Source organism: Antechinus flavipes, chromosome 2 (genome assembly GCF_016432865.1).
Source record: "Antechinus flavipes isolate AdamAnt ecotype Samford, QLD, Australia chromosome 2, AdamAnt_v2, whole genome shotgun sequence".
NCBI classification, from domain to species: domain Eukaryota; kingdom Metazoa; phylum Chordata; class Mammalia; order Dasyuromorphia; family Dasyuridae; genus Antechinus; species Antechinus flavipes.
This window is the reverse complement of record NC_067399.1, coordinates 176,602,485-176,621,792: the sequence shown is the minus strand read 5'-3', so window position 1 is coordinate 176,621,792 and position 19,308 is coordinate 176,602,485. Positions and strand designations below refer to the sequence as shown.

General features: G+C 35.3%; 1 protein-coding gene across 1 annotated transcript in view; it reads right to left on the bottom strand.

The window, feature by feature from the left end:
- BLK (BLK proto-oncogene, Src family tyrosine kinase) overlaps positions 1-16,103 on the bottom strand; it is a 75,953-nt gene extending 59,850 nt beyond the window's left edge. The window contains exon 1 of the mRNA XM_051975967.1: positions 15,812-16,103. The gene's annotated coding sequence lies outside the window, so the exon portion shown is untranslated. The remainder of the gene's footprint in view (positions 1-15,811) is intronic.
- Between the last annotated feature and the right edge of the window lie 3,205 nt (positions 16,104-19,308).

The window sequence follows — 19,308 nt, the reverse complement described above, 5'->3', positions numbered from 1 at the left end:
TAATGGTCATGAAAAAAAATTATCTCTTAAACACTATCTCAACTGTACAACACAAGATATGATAACTATGCAAGGGCAAAATCATGCTCACAAATATGGTATTCCAGAGAGCTTGAGTCAAAACTCCCTAGGAAGCAAGATTCCAATCAAAAGATCTCCCCTATGACCTCAACTCTAGTGCTTATTTTAAAAGAGATATTATTGTTTTTTATTTCTTAAGTTCCCAAAGTGCACCAGACACCATAAATATTAGTGACAAGAGGGTCCTGGGAATGGACATAACCAGCATGAAGGCAGTAAAATTGTATGCCTCTGTTTTACTAGGAAATTAAAGCCTTTGGGAAGGAAATTAGAAATATACCGAAAAGGAAAAGTTTCCCTGGAAGAAGTGTCATAACTGGGCCCTGGTTCTATTTTATTTTATTTTTGTTTTTTTAAAAAAATATTTATTTAAAACTCTTACAAACTAGAAAAAGGAAAAAAAAACACATTGCCATGTGCATAGCAAAACATGAGAGGATTAAAAATATGACAGAATAAATTTCCATTTCAAGAAAGCCTATATAATAAATACTATACATTATGATAAGATCTGTCCATATTTTCTTTGCTTCCTTGTAGGTTTTTTTTGTTGTTGTTCTTTGTTGTGTACTTTTTATTTTATTCTTTTCCCCCCTCCTTCCTTCATCTTTCTCAAGAAGGCTACAATTAAGGAGGATATATACACATATAAATACATAGATATCTATATGAATACACATATATACATATACATTCATACACATCTATGTAATGTTTGCCCTCTGCTTCTCTGAAGGTAGATCACATCATCCTTTGTAAGTCCAACCAATTCTTGGAATATTTTTCTAAGTCCACCAACTCATCATTTTCTACAGTGAAGCATTGTTCCAACATTAACTAACTAATTATTTTAAATAATCTTTTTTTAATATTTTATTTTATTTTATTTAATAATGACTTTATATTGACAGAATCCATGCCAGGGTAATTTTTTTACAGCATTGTCCCTTGCACTCATTTCTGTTCGGATTTTTCCCCTCCCTCCCTCCACCCCCTCCCCTAGATGGCAAGTCCTATATATGTTAGATATATTGCAGTATATCCTAGATACAATATATGTTTGCAGAACTGAACAGTTCTCTTGTTGCACAGGGAGAATTGGAATCAGAAGGTAAAAATAACCTGGGAAGAAAAACAAAAATGCAGATAGTTCACATTCGTTTCCCAGTGTTCTTTCTTTGCGTGTAGCTGCTTCTGTCCATCATTTATCAATTGAAACTCAGTTAGGTCTCTTTGTCAAAGAAATCCACTTCCATCAGAATACATCCTCATACAATATTGTTGTCGAAGTGTATAATGATCTCCTGGTTCTGCTCATTTCACTTAGCATCAGTTCATATAAGTCTCTCCAAGCCTCTCTGTATTCATCCTGCTGGTCATTTCTAACAGAACAATAATATTCCATAACATTCATATACCACAATTTACCCAGCCATTCTCCAATTGATGGGCATCCATTCAATTTCCAGTTTCTAGCCATACAAACAGGGCTGCCACAAACATTTTGGCACATACAGGTCCCTTTCCCTTCTTTAGTATTTCTTTGGGATATAAGCCCAATAGAAACACTGCTGGATCAAAGGGTATGCACAATTTGATAACTTTTTGGGCATAATTCCAGATTGCTCTCCAGAATGGTTGGATTTGTTCATAACTTCACCAACAATGCATCAGTGTCCCAGTTTTCCCTCATCCCCTCCAACATTCATCATTATTTTTTCCTGTCATCTTAGCCAATCTGACAGGTGTGTAGTGGTATCTCAGAGTTGTCTTAATTTGCATTTCTCTGATCAATAATGATTTGGAAAACTTTCATACGAGTGGTAATATTTTCAATTTCATCACCTGAAAATTGTCTGTTCATATCCTTTGACTATCAATTGGAGAATGGCTTGATTTCTTATAAATTAGAGTCAGTTTTCTATATATTTTGGAAATGAGGTCTTTATCAGAATCTTTAACTGTGAAGATGTTTTCCCAGTTTGTTGCTTCCCTTCTAATCTTGTTTGCATTAGTTTTGTTTGTACAAAGTCTTTTTAATTTGATGTAATCAAAATTTTCTATTTTATGATCAGTAATGGTCTCTAGTTCATCTTTGGTCACAAATTTCTTTCTCCTCCACAAGTCTGAGAGATAAACTATCCTATGTTCCTGTAATTTATTTATAATCTCATTCTTTATGCCTAGGTCATGGACCCATTTTGATCTTATCTTGGTATATGGTGTTAAGTGTGGGTCCATGCCTAATTTCTGCCATCCTAATTTCCAGTTATCCCAGCAGTTTTTTTTTTAATCAAATACTGAATTCTTATCCCAAAAGTTAGGATCTTTAGGTTTGTCAAACACTAGATTGCTATAGTTGACTATTCTGTCTTGTGAACCTAACCTTTTCCACTGATCAACTAATCTATTTCTTAGCCAATACCAAATGGTTTTGGTGACTGCTGCTTTATAATATAATTTTAGATCAGGTACAGCTAGGCCACCTTCATTTGATTTTTTTTTTCATTAATTCCCTTAAGATTCTTGACTTTTTATTGTTCCATATGAATTTTGTTGTTATTTTTTCTAGATCAGTAAAATATTTTCTTGGAAGTCTGATTGGTATAGCACTAAATAAATAGATTAGTTTAGGGAGTATTGTCATCTTTATTATATCTGCTCGGCCTATCCAAGAGCACTTAATATTTTTCCAATTATTTAAGTCTGACTTTATTTGTGTGGAGACTTTTTTGTAATTTTGCTCATATAATTCCTGACTTTCCTTTGGTAGATAGATTCCCAAATATTTTATGGTATCAACAGTTATTCTGAATAGAATTTCTCTTTGTATCTCTTGCTGTTGGGTTTTGTTGGTGATGTATAAAAATGCTGAGGATTTATGGGGATTTATTTTGTATCCAGCTACTTTGCTAAAATGAATTATTTCTAATAGCTTTTTATTAGAATCTCTGGGGTTCTCTAGGTATACCATCATATCATCTGCAAAGAGTGATAGTTTGGTTTCCTCATTGCCTACTCTAATTCTTTTAATATCTTTCTCGACTCTTATTGCCGAGGCTAGTGTTTCTAATACGATATTAAATAATAATGGTGATAGTGGGGAATCTTGCTTCACTCCAGATCTTACTGGGAAAGGTTCCAGTTTTTCCCCATTGCATATGATGCTTACTGATGGTTTTAAATATATGCTCCTGACTATTTTAAGGAAAAATCCATGCCTAATTTCTGCCATACTAATTTCCAATTATCCCAGCAGTTTTTATCAAATAATGAATTCTTTTCCCAGAAGTTAGGAGCTTTGGGTTTGTCAAACACTAGATTGCTATAATTGACTATTCTGTCTTGTGAACCTAGCCTTTTCCACTGATCCACTAATCTATTTCTTAGCCAATACCAAATGGTTTTGGTGACTGCTGCTTTATAATATAATTTTAGATCAGGTACAGCTAGGCCACCTTCATTTGATTTTTTTTTTCATTAATTCCCTTGAGATTCTCGACTTTTTATTGTTCCATATGAATTTTGTTGTTATTTTTTCTAGATCAATAAAATATTTTCTTGGAAGTCTGATTGGTATAGCACTAAATAAATAGATTAGTTTAGGGAGTATTGTCATCTTTATTATGTTCCCTCGGCCGATCCAAGAGCACTTAATATTTTTCCAATTATTTAAGTCTGACTTTATTTGTGTGGAGACTTTTTTATAATTTTGCTCATATAATTCCTGACTTTCCTTTGGTAGATAGATTCCCAAATATTTTATGGTATCAACAGTTATTCTGAATGGCATTTCTCTTTGTATCTCTTGCTGTTGGGTTTTGTTGGTGATATATAAAAATGCTGAGGATTTATGGGGATTTATTTTGTAGCCAGCTACTTTGCTAAAATTATGAATTATTTCCAATAGTTTTTTAGTAGAATCTCTGGGGTTTTCTAGGTATACCATCATATCATCTGCAAAGAGTGATAGTTTGGTTTCCTCATTGCCTACTCTAATTCCTTTAATTTCTTTCTCGACTCTTATTGCCGAGGCTAGTGTTTCTAATACGATATTAAATAATAATGGTGATAGTGGGCAACCTTGTTTCACTCCAGATCTTTCTGGGAAAGATTCCAGTTTTTCCCCATTGCATATGATGCTTACTGATGGTTTTAAATATATGCTCCTGACTATTTTAAGGAAAAGTCCATTTATTCCTATGCTCTCAAGTGTTTTTATTAGGAATGGATGTTGGATTTTATCAAATGCTTTTTCTGCATCTATTGAGATGATCATATGGTTTTTATCTGTTTATATATATATATATATATATATATATATATAGAAAAATTTCACGTTTAACATATACTGCATTTTTAAAAAAATATTTATTTAAAACTCTTACAAACTAGAAAAAGGAAAAAAAACACATTGCCATGTGCATAGCAAAACATGAGAGGATTAAAAATATGACAGAATAAATTTCCATTTCAAGAAAGCCTATATAATAAATACTATACATTATGATAAGATCTGTCCATATTTTCTTTGCTTCCTTGTAGGTTTTTTTTGTTGTTGTTCTTTGTTGTGTACTTTTTATTTTATTCTTTTCCCCCCTCCTTCCTTCATCTTTCCCAAGAAGGCTACAATTAAGGAGGATATATACACATACAAATACATAGATATCTATATGAATACACATATATACATATATATTCATACACATCTATGTAATGTTTGCCCTCTGCTTCTCTGAAGGTGGATCACATCATCCTTTGTAAGTCCAACCAATTCTTGGAATATTTTTCTAAGTCCACCAACTCATCATTTTCTACAGTGAAGCATTGTTCCAACATTAACTAACTAATTATTTTAAATAATCTTTTTCTTAATATTTTATTTTATTTTATTTAATAATGACTTTATATTGACAGAATCCATGCCAGGGTAATTTTTTTTACAACATTGTCCCTTGCACTCATTTCTGTTCCGATTTTTCCCCTCCCTCCCTCCACCCCCTCCCCTAGATGGCAAGTCCTATATATGTTAGATATATTGCAGTATATCCTAGATACAATATATGTTTGCAGAACTGAACAGTTCTCTTGTTGCACAGGGAGAATTGGAATCAGAAGGTAAAAATAACCCGGGAAGAAAAACAAAAATGCAGATAGTTCACATTCATTTCCCAGTGTTCTTTCTTTGCGTGTAGCTGCTTCTGTCCATCATTTATCAATTGAAACTCAGTTAGATCTCTTTGTCAAAGAAATCCACTTCCATCAGAATACATCCTCATACAATATTGTTGTCGAAGTGTATAATGATCTCCTGGTTCTGCTCATTTCACTTAGCATCAGTTCATGTAAGTCTCGCCAGTGCTCTCTGTATTCATCCTGCTGGTCATTTCTTACAGAACAATAATATTCCATAACAATCATATACCACAATTTACCCAGCCATTCTCCAGTTGATGGGCATCCATTCAATTTCCAGTTTCTAGCCACTACAAACAGGGCTGCCACAAACATTTTGGCACATACAGGTCCTTTCCCTTCTTTAGTATTTCTTTGGGATATAAGCCCAATAGAAACACTGCTGGATCAAAGGGTATGCACAATTTGATAACTTTTGGGGCATAATTCCAGATTGCTCTCCAGAATGGTTGGATTTGTTCATAACTCCACCAACAATGCATCAGTGTCCCAGTTTTCCCGCATCCCCTCCAACATTCATCATTATTTTTTCCTGTCATCTTAGCCAATCTGACAGGTGTGTAGTGGTATCTCAGAGTTGTCTCAATTTGCATTTCTCTGATCAATAATGATTTGGAAAACTTTCATATGAGTGGTAATAGTTTCAATTTCATCCTCTGAAAATTGTCTGTTCATATCCTTTGACCATTTATCAATTGGAGAATGGCTTGATTTCTTATAAATTTGAGTCAGTGTACTCCTCTCTGTCTTCATTACATTTTCTCCAGAGATCTATCATATCTAATTTTTCTAGTATTCTATTTACCTCTTTGAATTCTTTCTTATTTATTTTGTGGTTTGATTTATCTAATTCTGAGAGTGCAAGGTTGAGATCTCCCACTATTATAGTTTTGCCGTCTATTTCTTCTTGCAGCTCTCTTAATTTCTCTTTTAAGAATTTAGATGCTACACCACTTGGTGCATATATGTTTAATATTGATATTGCTTCATTATCCATGCTACCCTTTAGGAAGATATAGTGCCCTTCCTTATCTCTTTTAATTAGATCAATTTTTGTTTTAGCTTGATCTGAGATCAGGATGGCTACCCCTGCTTTTTTGACTTCACCTGAAGCATAGTAGATTTTGCTCCAACCTTTTACCTTTAACCTGCATGTATCTCCCCGCTTCAGGTGTGTTTCCTGTAAACAACATATTGTAGGATTCTGGCTTTTAATCCATTCTGCTAACCGCTTCCTCTTTATGGGGGAGTTTACCCCGTTCACATTTATGGTTAGAATGACCAATTCTGTATTACTTGCCATCTTGTTAACCCCGGTTTATGCTTTTCTCCCTTCTTTCCCCTTTCCCCCCTTCCCAGTATTAAGCTTGTGAGCACCACTTGCTTCTCACAGCCCTCCCTTTTTAGTATCCCTCCCCCCGCCTTAGAGTTCCTCCCCCTATCTTACCCCTTTCCCTCCCAGTTTCCGTATTCCCTTCCGCTTAGCTTATTCCTTCCCTTTTCACTTTTCCCTTCTCACTTTTCAATGAGGTGGGAGAAGTTTCACCATAGATTGAATATGTTAAGATTTTTCACTTAAAGCCAATTCTGAAGGCAGTAAGATACCCACTATATTCATCCCCCTCCATTCTTTCCCTCAGATATAATAGGTTTCCTATGCCTCTTCATGAGATGTACTACCCCCACTTTACCCTTTTTCTGGTACAATGTCCTTTCCACATCAATTTCTAGAACAAGGTATACATGTATTCTTTATACATCTATATAGTCGAAATATAGTTCCCAAGATTAATCTTTACCTTTTTAGATTTCTCTTGAGTTCTATATTTGTAGATCAAACTTTTTGTTAGTTCTGGCTTTTTCATCAGAAATAGATGAAATTCGCTTACTTCGTTGAATGTCCATCTTCTTCCCTGGAAAAAGATGCTCATTCTCGCTGGGTAAGTTATTTTTGGTTGCATACCAAGTTCCTTAGCCTTTCGGAAAATCATATTCCAGGCCCTTCGATCCTTTAATGTGGATGCTGCCAGATCCTGGGTGATCCTTATTGTGGCTCCTTGATACTTGAATTGGGTTTTTCTAGCCACTTGCAATATTTTTTCCTTCGTCTGAGGGTTCTGGCATTTGGCCACTATATTCCTTGGTGTTTTGATTTTAGGATCCCTTTCAGTGGGTGATCGATGAATCCTTTCAATGTTTATTTTTTCCTCTGTTCCTATGACTTCTGGGCAGTTCTCTTTGATAATTTCCTGGAAAATAGTGTCCAGGCTCTTTTTTTCATCATGTTTTTCTGGAAGTCCAATGATTCTCAGATTGTCTCTCCTGGATCTGTTTTCCAGGTCTGTTGTCTTCCCCAGAAGGTATTTCACATTCTTTTCCATTGTTTGATTTTTTTGGATTTGCTTGACTGATTCTTCTTGTCTCCTCGAGTCATTCAATTCCAATTGTTCAATTCTGATTTTCAGTGAAGTATTTTCTTCACTCACTTTTTAAAAATCTTTTTCTAATTGTCCCATTGAGTTCTTTTGTTCTGTGGAATTTTTTTCCATTTCGCCAATTTTGTTTTCCAGTTCACCAATCCTATTTTTCAAGGATTTTACTTCTTTATCCACTCTCTCTTTAACTGACTTCTCCAGGCTCTTTTGCCAAGCCTCCCTCTCCTTTTCCCAAGCTTCCCTCTCCTTTTGCCAAGCCTCACTCTGCTTTTCCCATTTTTCTTCTAGCTCTCTTGTGAGAGCCTTTTTAATCACTTCTATGAGGTTCATCTGTGCTGAGGAACAGATGATCTCCTCCTTTGGGGATTCACCTGGAGACAGTCTGTTTTTAGTCTCCTCAGGATTTAGAGTCTGCTCTCTATCTGTGTAGAAGCTGTCAAGGGTTAAAGTCCTCTTCAGTTTCTTGCTCATTCTGTCTAATAATCAAAGACAAACTAGCAAAGAAAAACAGGAAAAACTGGAGTCTTTCTTTGGGGGAGGGGCTGGGTGTGTTACCGAGCTTCCTCTACAGACTGAGGGTAGCAGCAGTGAGGCACTAGCAGGACTGTGTGCGCGTGCGCTCTGAGATCCCAGAGCGTGCTGAGTCACTGTGGGGGGGGGAAGGGGGAAGGGGTGGCCAGGTCCCGAGAGACTCCAGCTGTTTGGGGTTGTATTCTTCAGCCCCGGTGTTTTTAGCTTCTCTGCTGGGCTGCTGACTTGCTGCCGGAGCAAAGTATCCAAACCTGTAGCGAAGCTCTCCCCGCAGAGACGGCTGCGATCACTCCCCACCCCCTCTCCCGCCTGCTCCCATGCTCTCACTGCCGCTGCCCGCCTCCTGAGCCCGATCTAAAACCATCTCAGCCCTCCAGTAAAGACAGACCTTTCTTGGCGAATCTCAAGGATGGCTTCTCTTGGTAACTATTTGTGGGTTTTTTTTCAGTCAAGCATTAATTCAGAGGCTTGTAATGAAATGGATAGTGAGAGAAAGCGCGGAGCTTATGCAGCTGTGCGCCTCCTCTCCGCCATCTTAACCGGAAGTCCCGAATCTAGTGTTTCTGATAAAGGCCTCATTTCCAAATGCATACAGAATTGACTCAAATTTATAAAGATATAAACCATCCTCCAATTGATAAATGACCAAAGGACACAAACAGACAATTTTCAGATGAACAAATTAAAGCCATTTCTGGCCATATGAATAAATACTCTAAAACATTATTGATTAGAAAAATGCAAATTAAAACAACTCTGAGGTACCACTCAGCACCTCTCAGATTAGCCAAAATGACAGAAAAAGATAATGGCAAATGTTGGAGGGGGGTAAGGGAAAACTGGGACACTAATGCACTGATGGTGGCATTGTAAACTGGTCCAACTTCTGGAAAACAATCTGAAACCAGCCAAAAGGGTTACCAAACCGTGCATACCCTTTGACCCAATAATATCTCTACTGCATCTCAAAGAGACCATGCAAGAGATAAAAAGGACCTATGTGTAAAAAAAAAAAATGTTTATAGCAGTCCTCTTTATAGTGGCAATGAATTAGATATTGACTGGATGCCCATCAGTTGAGGGATAGCTGAATAAGCTGATATATGAATGTTATGGAATATTATTGTTCTATACAGCAGGATGATTTCAGAGAGGCCTGGAGAGACCCACATGAAGTGATGCCAAGTGAAAAGAGCAGAACCAGGAGATCATTGTGCATAGCAACAGCAAAATTATATAATGATGAATGCTGATGGACATGGCTCTTTTCACCAAGGAGATGATTCAGGCCAGTTCCAATGGTCTTGTGACAGAGAGAACCATCTACACCCAGAGAGGACTGTGGGTCTGAGTGTATATCACAGTATAGTATTTTCCCTTTCTTGTTGTGGGCTTGTTTGTTTGCATTTTGTTTTCTTTCTCATTTTTCCCTTTTTTATTTGATTTTTCTTGTCATCATAATAATTGTAGAAATATATATATATATATATATATATAGAAAAATTTCACGTTTAACATATACTGCATTTTAAAAATAATTAATTAATTAATTAATTTTTTATAATAACTTTTTATTGACAGAACCCATGCCAGGGTAATTTTTTTTACATTATCCCTTGCACTAGCTTCTGTTCCAATTTTTCCCCTCCCTCCCTCCACCCCCTCTCCTTACAGATAAATTTTAAAAATAAGATTCAGTCTTTTTTGAGATATAAGGTTTCATCTGGACAGAGCTGGCATACCCAGCATGCAAGCTTATGATTTTGCATATATTTAATGACATTACTTTGCTGCTGCTCTGTCTGTATCATATGTACCTAGTTATTTACATGATGCTTTCTCATTATTAAGTGAGTTCCTTAAGAGCAATGATTGTTTTTGTTTTCTTTTATAACCTTCATTATTTAGTTCAGCAATTGGGTCAGTAAGGATTTAATTAATGCTTGTTAATGGTCTGATATGTTGTCTCCCCAGATAATGTGAATAAGCTCTTAAAAGTCAGGTTTTCAACTTTTTTTTTAATAACCAGTACTTACTAGAGTATTTGGCACATAGTATATATTACACAAATACTTGGGTTTTTATTTCTCCTTTTAATAGTCTTTTTTTTTTCAATTAGATGAAAATATAAAGATAATTTTCAACATTCATTTTTTGAAAGAGTTTATGTTCCGATTTTTCTCCCTCACTCCTTTCTCTCTCCCTTCTTTGAGATGGTAATGTGTGTGTGTGTGTGTGTGTGTGTGTTTATATTCATGTAAAACATATTGAGTTTTAAAATGCCTGATGATTGGGTTCACAGAAATCCCTATTTGCTCATTGGGCCAATTTAAGTCCTCTGTATGAGGTGTATGTGTTCTGTACTTTTGTAATCTCATCTAAACCCTGTCTGTTTTCTGTAAATTCTTCTTCTATTACTGTGAAATTACTTAGCAGTCACTATGGTTGCTCAGACAAAATGATATATTAGAATATTAGGTCAAAGGATGTTGGGTCAATAAAGTAACATCTCTTGTAATAATACTGGAAAGTCAGTGCTCCCAAGAAGCAAAAAAATAAAAAAATAATAAATTAAAAAAACCCTCAACTCACTAATTCAGGAGTCTTAATCTCCTTCCATTCCTGATAAGTCTTGAATCATGACCTAAAAGTCAGTATTTGAGTGAAATGGGATAACAAGTATAGAAAACGATTTTGCCATCCAGAGGTTAAGGGATCAATTTTTCTTCCCCTAACATTGCTTCTTTTTATGAATTAGACCAGATTTTGATTTATTGTTTTATCCACGCAATCCTCTGACAACCCTAGAATTTGTGATCAATTTTCTATACTTTCGCATTGAGCAAAGCAAGAGATAGAGATGAACTTGATCTCTTCTGATGTTTTCTATGATGAAGGAATATACTTTTAGATCAGCAAATAATTATAACAATCTAAATTTTTATAAACTATAGTGATATACATGCTGAACAGATTGACATATTTTAAATTGACAACTAAAAAAGAAAAATAATTTCTTTCCCTCTTTTTAATTTTGAGTTGAGCCTTTCACATTATGCTAATTAAAATGATGAGAATAGTAATTGAGATATAATTCTTTTGATCCTTTTCATATAGCGTTTTTAATATCTTTTGTTTTGAAAAAATATAATTTTTTCTTGTTCTTATACTATGGAACACAAGTGATAGAGGAGGAAAACCTCTTAAAATTACATGTGTTATGATTGAGGCAAAGACTCAAGGTGTCATTTGTAAAACTGCTAGGCATTCAATATTTGTATACAACTATATAATGTGAGGGAGAGGGAGGTTTCAATTTGATGAGTTACCCCTTAATCAACTTGAAGATTATAGGGGTGTACTTTTGTTAGAAAGGGCATTGTGCCTGGATCATTCTGGCTCTCCTCTCAGTGCCAGGTTCCCCTTTGGCTTGGAACAGCCTACTAAGCTTGTGCCCTAGTCATCCTGCTATATCCCTCTGCAATGCTCCCATACTTCTATTGATGATTTCCCTGGAGGCACCATTCTGTAGAGGCACTGAGAGTGGCCTACCCTCATTATCCTTCTTTCCCTCTTCCTAAATTTCTCTGGATTTCAAAACCAGGTTATATACAATTGTAAGTAAAAGATACTTCTAGAAGTAAGGAAGAAGGGCCAAGCAAGAAAGGCCTTCTGAAGAAGATTGGATTACACTATTAATAATAGCTCACATTCCTACATTTTAGTTTACAAAATGCTTTCTTTAGTTCAGCTCCATGGGACAGGCAGAGAACATGTTATTATCCTCATTTTACAAAAAAGGAAACAATCTTAGAAAGCTTAAAGGACTTGCCTATGGTTCTATGGCTACTAAGAGGCAAAACTAATCCTCCAGGGCTCTTTCTACCCTACATCAAAGTTGGGTCTCAGTTTGTTAGAGGTCAGATTCCAAAGAATAAGAACTGAGATTTGAAAACTTTTTTTTCCAGAATTCAATAAATTGTGAATTTAAAAATAATCATTAAACTTTTATTTATGATATCTCCATAACCCTTTTTAGATATCACATAAGGCTTGTTTGGGATTTTTTAAAACACAAGAGTGGATTTTTAGGTTTAGTCCTGTAATTTCATCAGTATGGGTTCATTTCTGTTAGGAAGCTCCCTCTACCAATCCAAATCAGTGACCTCTATATTCTGTAATTTATAATCTCAAAGTTATAAAATGATTTGCTCAGAGTCACACAGTCAATATGTGTGAGAGGCAGTATCAGAATTCAGTCGTTTCCTCCATTATAACACACTATCTGCTGCTTCTCCTAAATAAGGAGTAATTATTTATTATTGCCATATTTTTACTCATGGGTAACTTGCATTCAGTAGTTCCTCAACAATGGGCTCCTGGTAAATGTTTAAAGATACATTCTCCAGAAAAAAAAAAGTACACAGGACACAATTTTTAGTTTAATGTTCATTATTAATATTTTCTCCATTGTTTCCTTAAGTCTGGACAATCCACAAAACAGTAACTTAAAAGTTCTAATTTGTAGCATTCACAGATTTCTCAGCTTTATACAAATACTCACACTGAAAATAGAACAAATTTGGAGTTGACTCCATCATAACCCTGAACCCAACCCTGTCTGAGCACTAGTACTACCTCACTTATCCTAAGAAAGAAATGAGTAGGGAGAAAGTTATCTAGCTGGGGAGAGAAAGGAACTAAATGAAAGTCACAGAACATAGAGGCCTATGAACCCTAATGAATTCTTACCAGTCATTGATACTTTAATAGGAATTAAAACAAGTTCTGATAAACACTAGATCCATTCATCATGATAGTTTAATGAGATCCAATACAGTGAGGAAAGGGGATCTTTGCTGATAAAAAAAAGGCTTACTTTAATTCAGATTGATCATTAATAGGTCCAGGTGAATGCCATGGTGAGAGCAGTAATATGGGAGAGCAAAGGGAAACATTTAAAGGTTTAGAGAGAGTTACAAAAAAAGAAGATGGAGAAGTTCCAAAAGAAAACAAAAATAACAATAATAATTAGCATTGAGATATCATTTTAAGGTTTGTAAAGCACTTAATGTTGTTATCACATTTTTTGATTTCATCATAAGAAAACTATGCTATTTTCTAATTTTGTCAACATTTGATCCTGTTTTGAAGAAGTCTCTAGTGAATTAGATAGAGAGTCTAGTCAGGGAAGAGTGGATAGTGGAGGGAAGTCTTAGAAAGTAAAAAAATGCATATGAAAGATCCATTTGAAATATAGTCCTATTTTTGAGTCTAAGAAAGAAAAAAAGTTGGGTCATTATCATCATACATATCATCAAGTCACATTCATTCACAGAAACAGTAGTACCTTGATAAGCAACAATAATATACATTTCATATTTCCATATTCCCTGTCACTGTGACCTAAAGGTGAACAGGTCTTGCCATCTGCCCTGATGATGTAGGGAATTACCATTGCGCCTTTCCATCTGCCCTACAGATGTACCCTCCACCCTCAATTAGAATGTGGACTTCTTGAGAGTAGGGAAGACATATCTTGATTTTCTATTTTCATCTAGTTGTAGGTATAAAGCCTGGCATATAGTAAAGCTTAATACATTCTTTTTCATACATGCATTAGTTTTCTTGTGTTTCCTTTATTTGATTTCTCTAGTATGACTGCATTTCCAATTCCCTATTCTTAGGAGTTTTCACAGTACTTTTTCCAACTCTGCCTATGTTTGCTGAACATAGATGGGAGAAATCAGCAGGAATTAGCTGAGATTGAGAAAAGGACTGCATATCAGCTCAGAAAAATAACCTTTTTTCCTAAGATTCTGAAGTTAAGGGTTATTCCATTCTGAGCTCCAGAAATCACTGGTATTAGGTGGGATGATGGGAAATCATTGAAATCATGCAGGTTTTTCCATTCTTCTTCCTTTATCAACTCATATTCATCATAGTAAATCTGAAGCAAACATATTTTCAGCTAATGTTCTAATTAGGACCCAACTGCTGAAATCTCTGTAGGCTTTCACTTCTCAGTCAGGTTTTAGCTTCCTCAGCCTAACGTTATCACCTCAACCAGATGTTTGCTCTTTCAAGTATGCATTATACTTCCTCCATGCCCAATTGCTATCTCAAAAGAAACTGTTTCACACAAGTCCTTACCCTTCATTGCCTAAATGTACAGTTTGACTTTTGTGGCTGATAAATAGGATGTGAGCTTGGGGGAGACTTCTAATTCCAGCCAGTGTCCTGACTCATATTTCTAAAAAGTGAGTCACTTTGCTTCAGTTATAACTTCTGCTAATGGGGAACTTTTTTAGTGATGAAGGCCAGAGCCCTGCACACCAACCTAACATCAGACTTTAGCTCTCACACGGAGAAAGTTCATTGATTTGTTTAAGCCTAGAATACTCTTGTCCTCACTTTTCCTTCTTAATTTCCCTGTTTTCCTTCAAGAAAGTGCAAATCCAACCTTCTGCAGAAGACATTTCCTAGTCCTCCTGGTTGCTAGTGGTTTCTGTCTCAAATTATCTTCTATCTACTCAAAAGATTTTGATGCATCTAATTATGTTGTCTCCTCCTTTAGAATATGTGCTCACTGGAGTGTTTTGCCTTTCTTTATAGCTCCAATGCCTAATCTAATACCTAGCTAGGTTTTAAAGTTACCATGGACCGGGTTAAGGATTAAAGGTAGTATTCCAAGAAGAGTCATTAAAAAGGAGAAGTCTTGGGATCTTCCATGGCTTAAGATTATCCATTAATACCTTCTTTGGACATGAGACTTGAGATTCCCCCCAAATAAGAAACCCAACGACAAAACAATTTTCCAACAAATCAGTCTTGGTGTGTATATATAAAGAATCAAATAAAGAGAAGAGAAAACAGACAAATAGCAGTAGAGTTACTGAGGCAAAATTCAATTTCAAAATATACATTCTTTTTTTCTTCTCTTTTATCCCCTATTGATCTTTCCTTTCATAGTAGAAATTCTGACAGAAACATCTCCTTGTTCTTCATTCTTTAGATTTTTGTTCAGAGGTAGAGTAAATTTATTACTATTATTTATTACTATGGATTTTTAAAATTATCTGAGATAAATTTAAAAACAATAAATCATGAAATGATCAAACTTAATTGCTAGAGAGTAATACTTAGGATTAGAGAAAATAGCTTCATGTCCTGTTTCTGACACATACTGGTTGTACAACATTAGCCATGCCATGTTATTTTGATAGTGCCTTAGGCAGCAGCTAAGACTATAAATTATAGATAAGCTTACTTGTGTGTATCAGTGGAAAGAATTTCCATACTGGAACTTCCCTATATTGATAAAATCACAGATCCAGACTTCCTCTCCCTAACACAAGCAATCAACCAAATAAACAAAATGAAAATCAATCAGCTAGTAATCTATTGAACATGACAGCTATTATCCATAATAATTATGTTTTCCCTAAATACTTATCTCACTTAAAAAATGCAGAGCAAACCATTAAAACCAACTCATGATGATAAACACAATTAAATGTTAGACATAAAGCTGAAAATAATAATTAAAAAAAAACTTAATTCTTTACCTTGTTAACACTTTAGAGCATAGTCCTTTAAATCCTTATGGTCACTCCTTTAGAGGAAACCCTTATGGCTGAAATAGTCCTTGATGGATATAATCGAATCTTAAAGAAATAGCATTCCATGAAAAAACGTGTCTCATCTCAAGCTGCCTTTTGGTTGCCTGGCTCACTGACGGCACCCTGTGATTAGAGCTATGCCCAGCTATATGCAAGGGACAAATTCAAGGCTGAAATAGCTCTGGACCCTTCCAGTTGAATTTTTATGCTGAGCCTTCCAGGCACAAAAAGTGGAAGTCACGTGGCTTGCACAGTTAAAAGTACTTCTTAGTTTCAGAGGAGATTTAGTGAACTAAAACCCATCCAGCCCCTCTTCTCATGAGAATGAGGTAGAAATGCCAGACGTCATTTTTTTTTTTAGACACACCAATTTGCATCATGATATCAAGACATCCTCCAGGGACTTCAACATAATGATATGGGTGTTTTCTGAGTCTTTGATGGGATCACCTAGAACTAATTTCTTCTCAAATACTAGAGGATCTCAGTGCAATTATTGGGATTGATTTTCTGTAGCTTGTTTTGATAGACTGTGCTTAATTTTGTGAGAAAACTGTCTATGTAATAGTCAACCCAAATCAGAGAATAGTCAACCTTTTTGACCCAGCTACTGAGGATCACTGAAAAAGTCCTTTTAGAAAGATAATAACTTTGAAGATATGGCAAGAGCAAAAGTACAAACATTTCTCCCTATCCTAACACTTCAAGGATGATACTATGGTCTCTAAAAGAACAGGTTCAGACAAGTTTTTACCCAGTGATCCCATCTCAATGCAACTTGCAGCTGCCTGATGAACTTTTTCTCAGCTGCTTTTGAGATGGTTCCCAAAGATTGTCTCTTATTCTACAATGTTGAAAGCGTACGAAACCCAGCTGAGCTTCACTTCCAAATCTCAGTTACATTCAGTACCTCAAAATCCTTATAATCAGAAAATTCTTTTTCTTGAAGTAAATTCCCACCATTATAGATTAAACCTATATTGTCTGATTCAGTTTAGTTTAAATGAGCTCTATTTCATTCAAGCTTACAACTCAATAGAAGAGATAACAAATTTTATTATATCTTGTATTATAATATTAATAACAATAATAATTACACATATGAGCATATCTTTGGATAAGGTTTTCATCAAATGTTGAATGAAAAAAATTTTAAATTTGTTAGATTTTTTTATCCTTTGTTTCTTTAAGTTAATAATTACAATTCTTTAATCTTTTCTTCTTGGGTCTGATTTTTGGATTTTCCTTTATATTTACTTCTTCAATTTCCTTCAAAACTCATCTCAAGCACTACCTCTTTCCGAGATTTTTCCTTATACTCCCCACTCTGAGATGCCAATGTCCTCCATCCCCATACTCTTTTATTCATTTTTTATATAATCTGTTCATACTTATGTAAGGACATGTTTTCTCCCCCATTAGAATATAAGTTCCTTGAAGGCAAGGACTATTTCACTTTTGGCTGTGTAGCTTCTTTGCCTAGTATAGTGCTCAGTGTATGCACTTACTAGATACTTGCTAATTGATTGATTGATATGCAGGAAAGGCTTTATATAATATCAAATTATTATGTTAGAGAAAAATTAAGGGGATATGTATTTATATAATATCTATTATGTGCTAATTACTTCATTGAGAATTTTTCCATTTGCTTTTCACAACAACCCTGCAAAGTAGATATTATTATTATCCCCACTTTACAGGCCCATTTACTAAGTCCTAAGAAAAAAAACTAAGTGATTTGTCCAGGACCACACAACTAGGATGTACCTGAAGACAGATTTGAATTCAGGTATTCCTGACTCCAGGCTCAGCATTCTATCCATTAAGCCAATTAGCAACTTCAGAATATAGATGCAGCATAGCATCCTGTTTTATGTACAAACTATAAGAAAGACTGCAGCAGGAAAGATATTAAGAATCGTCAAGATGAAAGGGAACCCAGAAGCCAAGGATAAAAATATCCCTAATACATTCAACACCTCTAACAGAGGGAGTCCATTTCTTTTACAAGTACCCATCTTACTTTGGGACAACCTTGATGGTCAGGAAACCCAAAATGAGGAATCAAGAGACATCTTTATGACAGGATTTTTGAAATTTGTGGAACCTACCTTCATAAAATGAGACAACTTTTCTCCTAGTTCCCATATCTCATTTCCTATGATATAGAGAGTATCTCTTAGAGTGGGAGTGAGGGTTCCCCAATGAAAAACTGGGGAATTTTCTACGAGAACATGGAATGTGGAACTAGGCCTAATTCATCTCCTCCCTTTCTGTACTGTTATCCTTTTGACACCCACTACATCCCCACTGTTGCTTTAAAAAGTGATGTCTCACCACCCCCACCAACAAAAGCCCCACCTACAATTTTCTCCACAATCTGAAATTAGAGTTCTTCATTTTTAGAGATGGGAGGGACCCTAGAAACCTAGCCTACTCCTCTTTTTATAGATGAGGAAAGTGAAAGCCAGAGCGGTTAAGTGAATAATAAATCATGAGAATTTATGAGAATAAATTTCTTGAGGGCAGAAACTCTTTCTTTGTGCTTGTATAGCTATCTCTTCCACATTTTGGATATAGAACATCCTTCTTTCCATATTCTCTCCATTTAGGATTATGGCACCCCTGCAACCTGGAAAATTCAAATACAATTTTTTGGCCTTTCCTTCATACCAGAGAGAAAGTCTGATTTTTTTTCCCTCTTTTTCTCTTATGGGGTATTATTAGAATATTTGGGTTAAGTATTTGTTCATAGGCTATATATTATAAAATATAATGCATATATTTTATGCATTTCTGAGTTTCTAAACTTTTTCTGAGTTGTCTTCTAGCTTTCTTCTGTCATCTGTATCTCCCACAAAACTCCCTCAAAATTCCCATTTAATTTCTTATGCCAAACCATGATATATGAAAACTGTAATAGGGAAAATTGCAATAAAGAAAATTGTGATGTGAAAGGGATGATCGCACTTGTGTTCTTGGCACTTTTCTTTGAAAGAAATAAAGATTCCTTCTTTCACAGAAGTGGAGACTAGAATAAATGAAAAGAACCACAAAGAAAGAACTTAATATGGATCTGGACATAGCAACCTGAACTCTAACATCTCATTTGGACTAGATTCATGGATCTAACAGCTGTGAAGATTCAGTGTTTATTCAGACTTGAGAAATTAGCAATCTTTTTCCTGCTGGGATAAGAGAGAAACTCGGTTAGACAGAAAGCCTTTATATTCTAAGCTTGGATACCACTGCCCTTAGTTTCAAGTTAACTATGTTCCTTTCTCACAATGTTAAGGATACAGAAGATTTATGTAAGGTGTTGGCTATTGCTCTCCTGAAGGCTTAATAGATGATAGACATTGGTCTATGTTCATTTGCTATTCAATTTAATTAAATGCCTTTTGCTTTTGAATCATGTGCTATTTGGTGTGGTCTGGCAT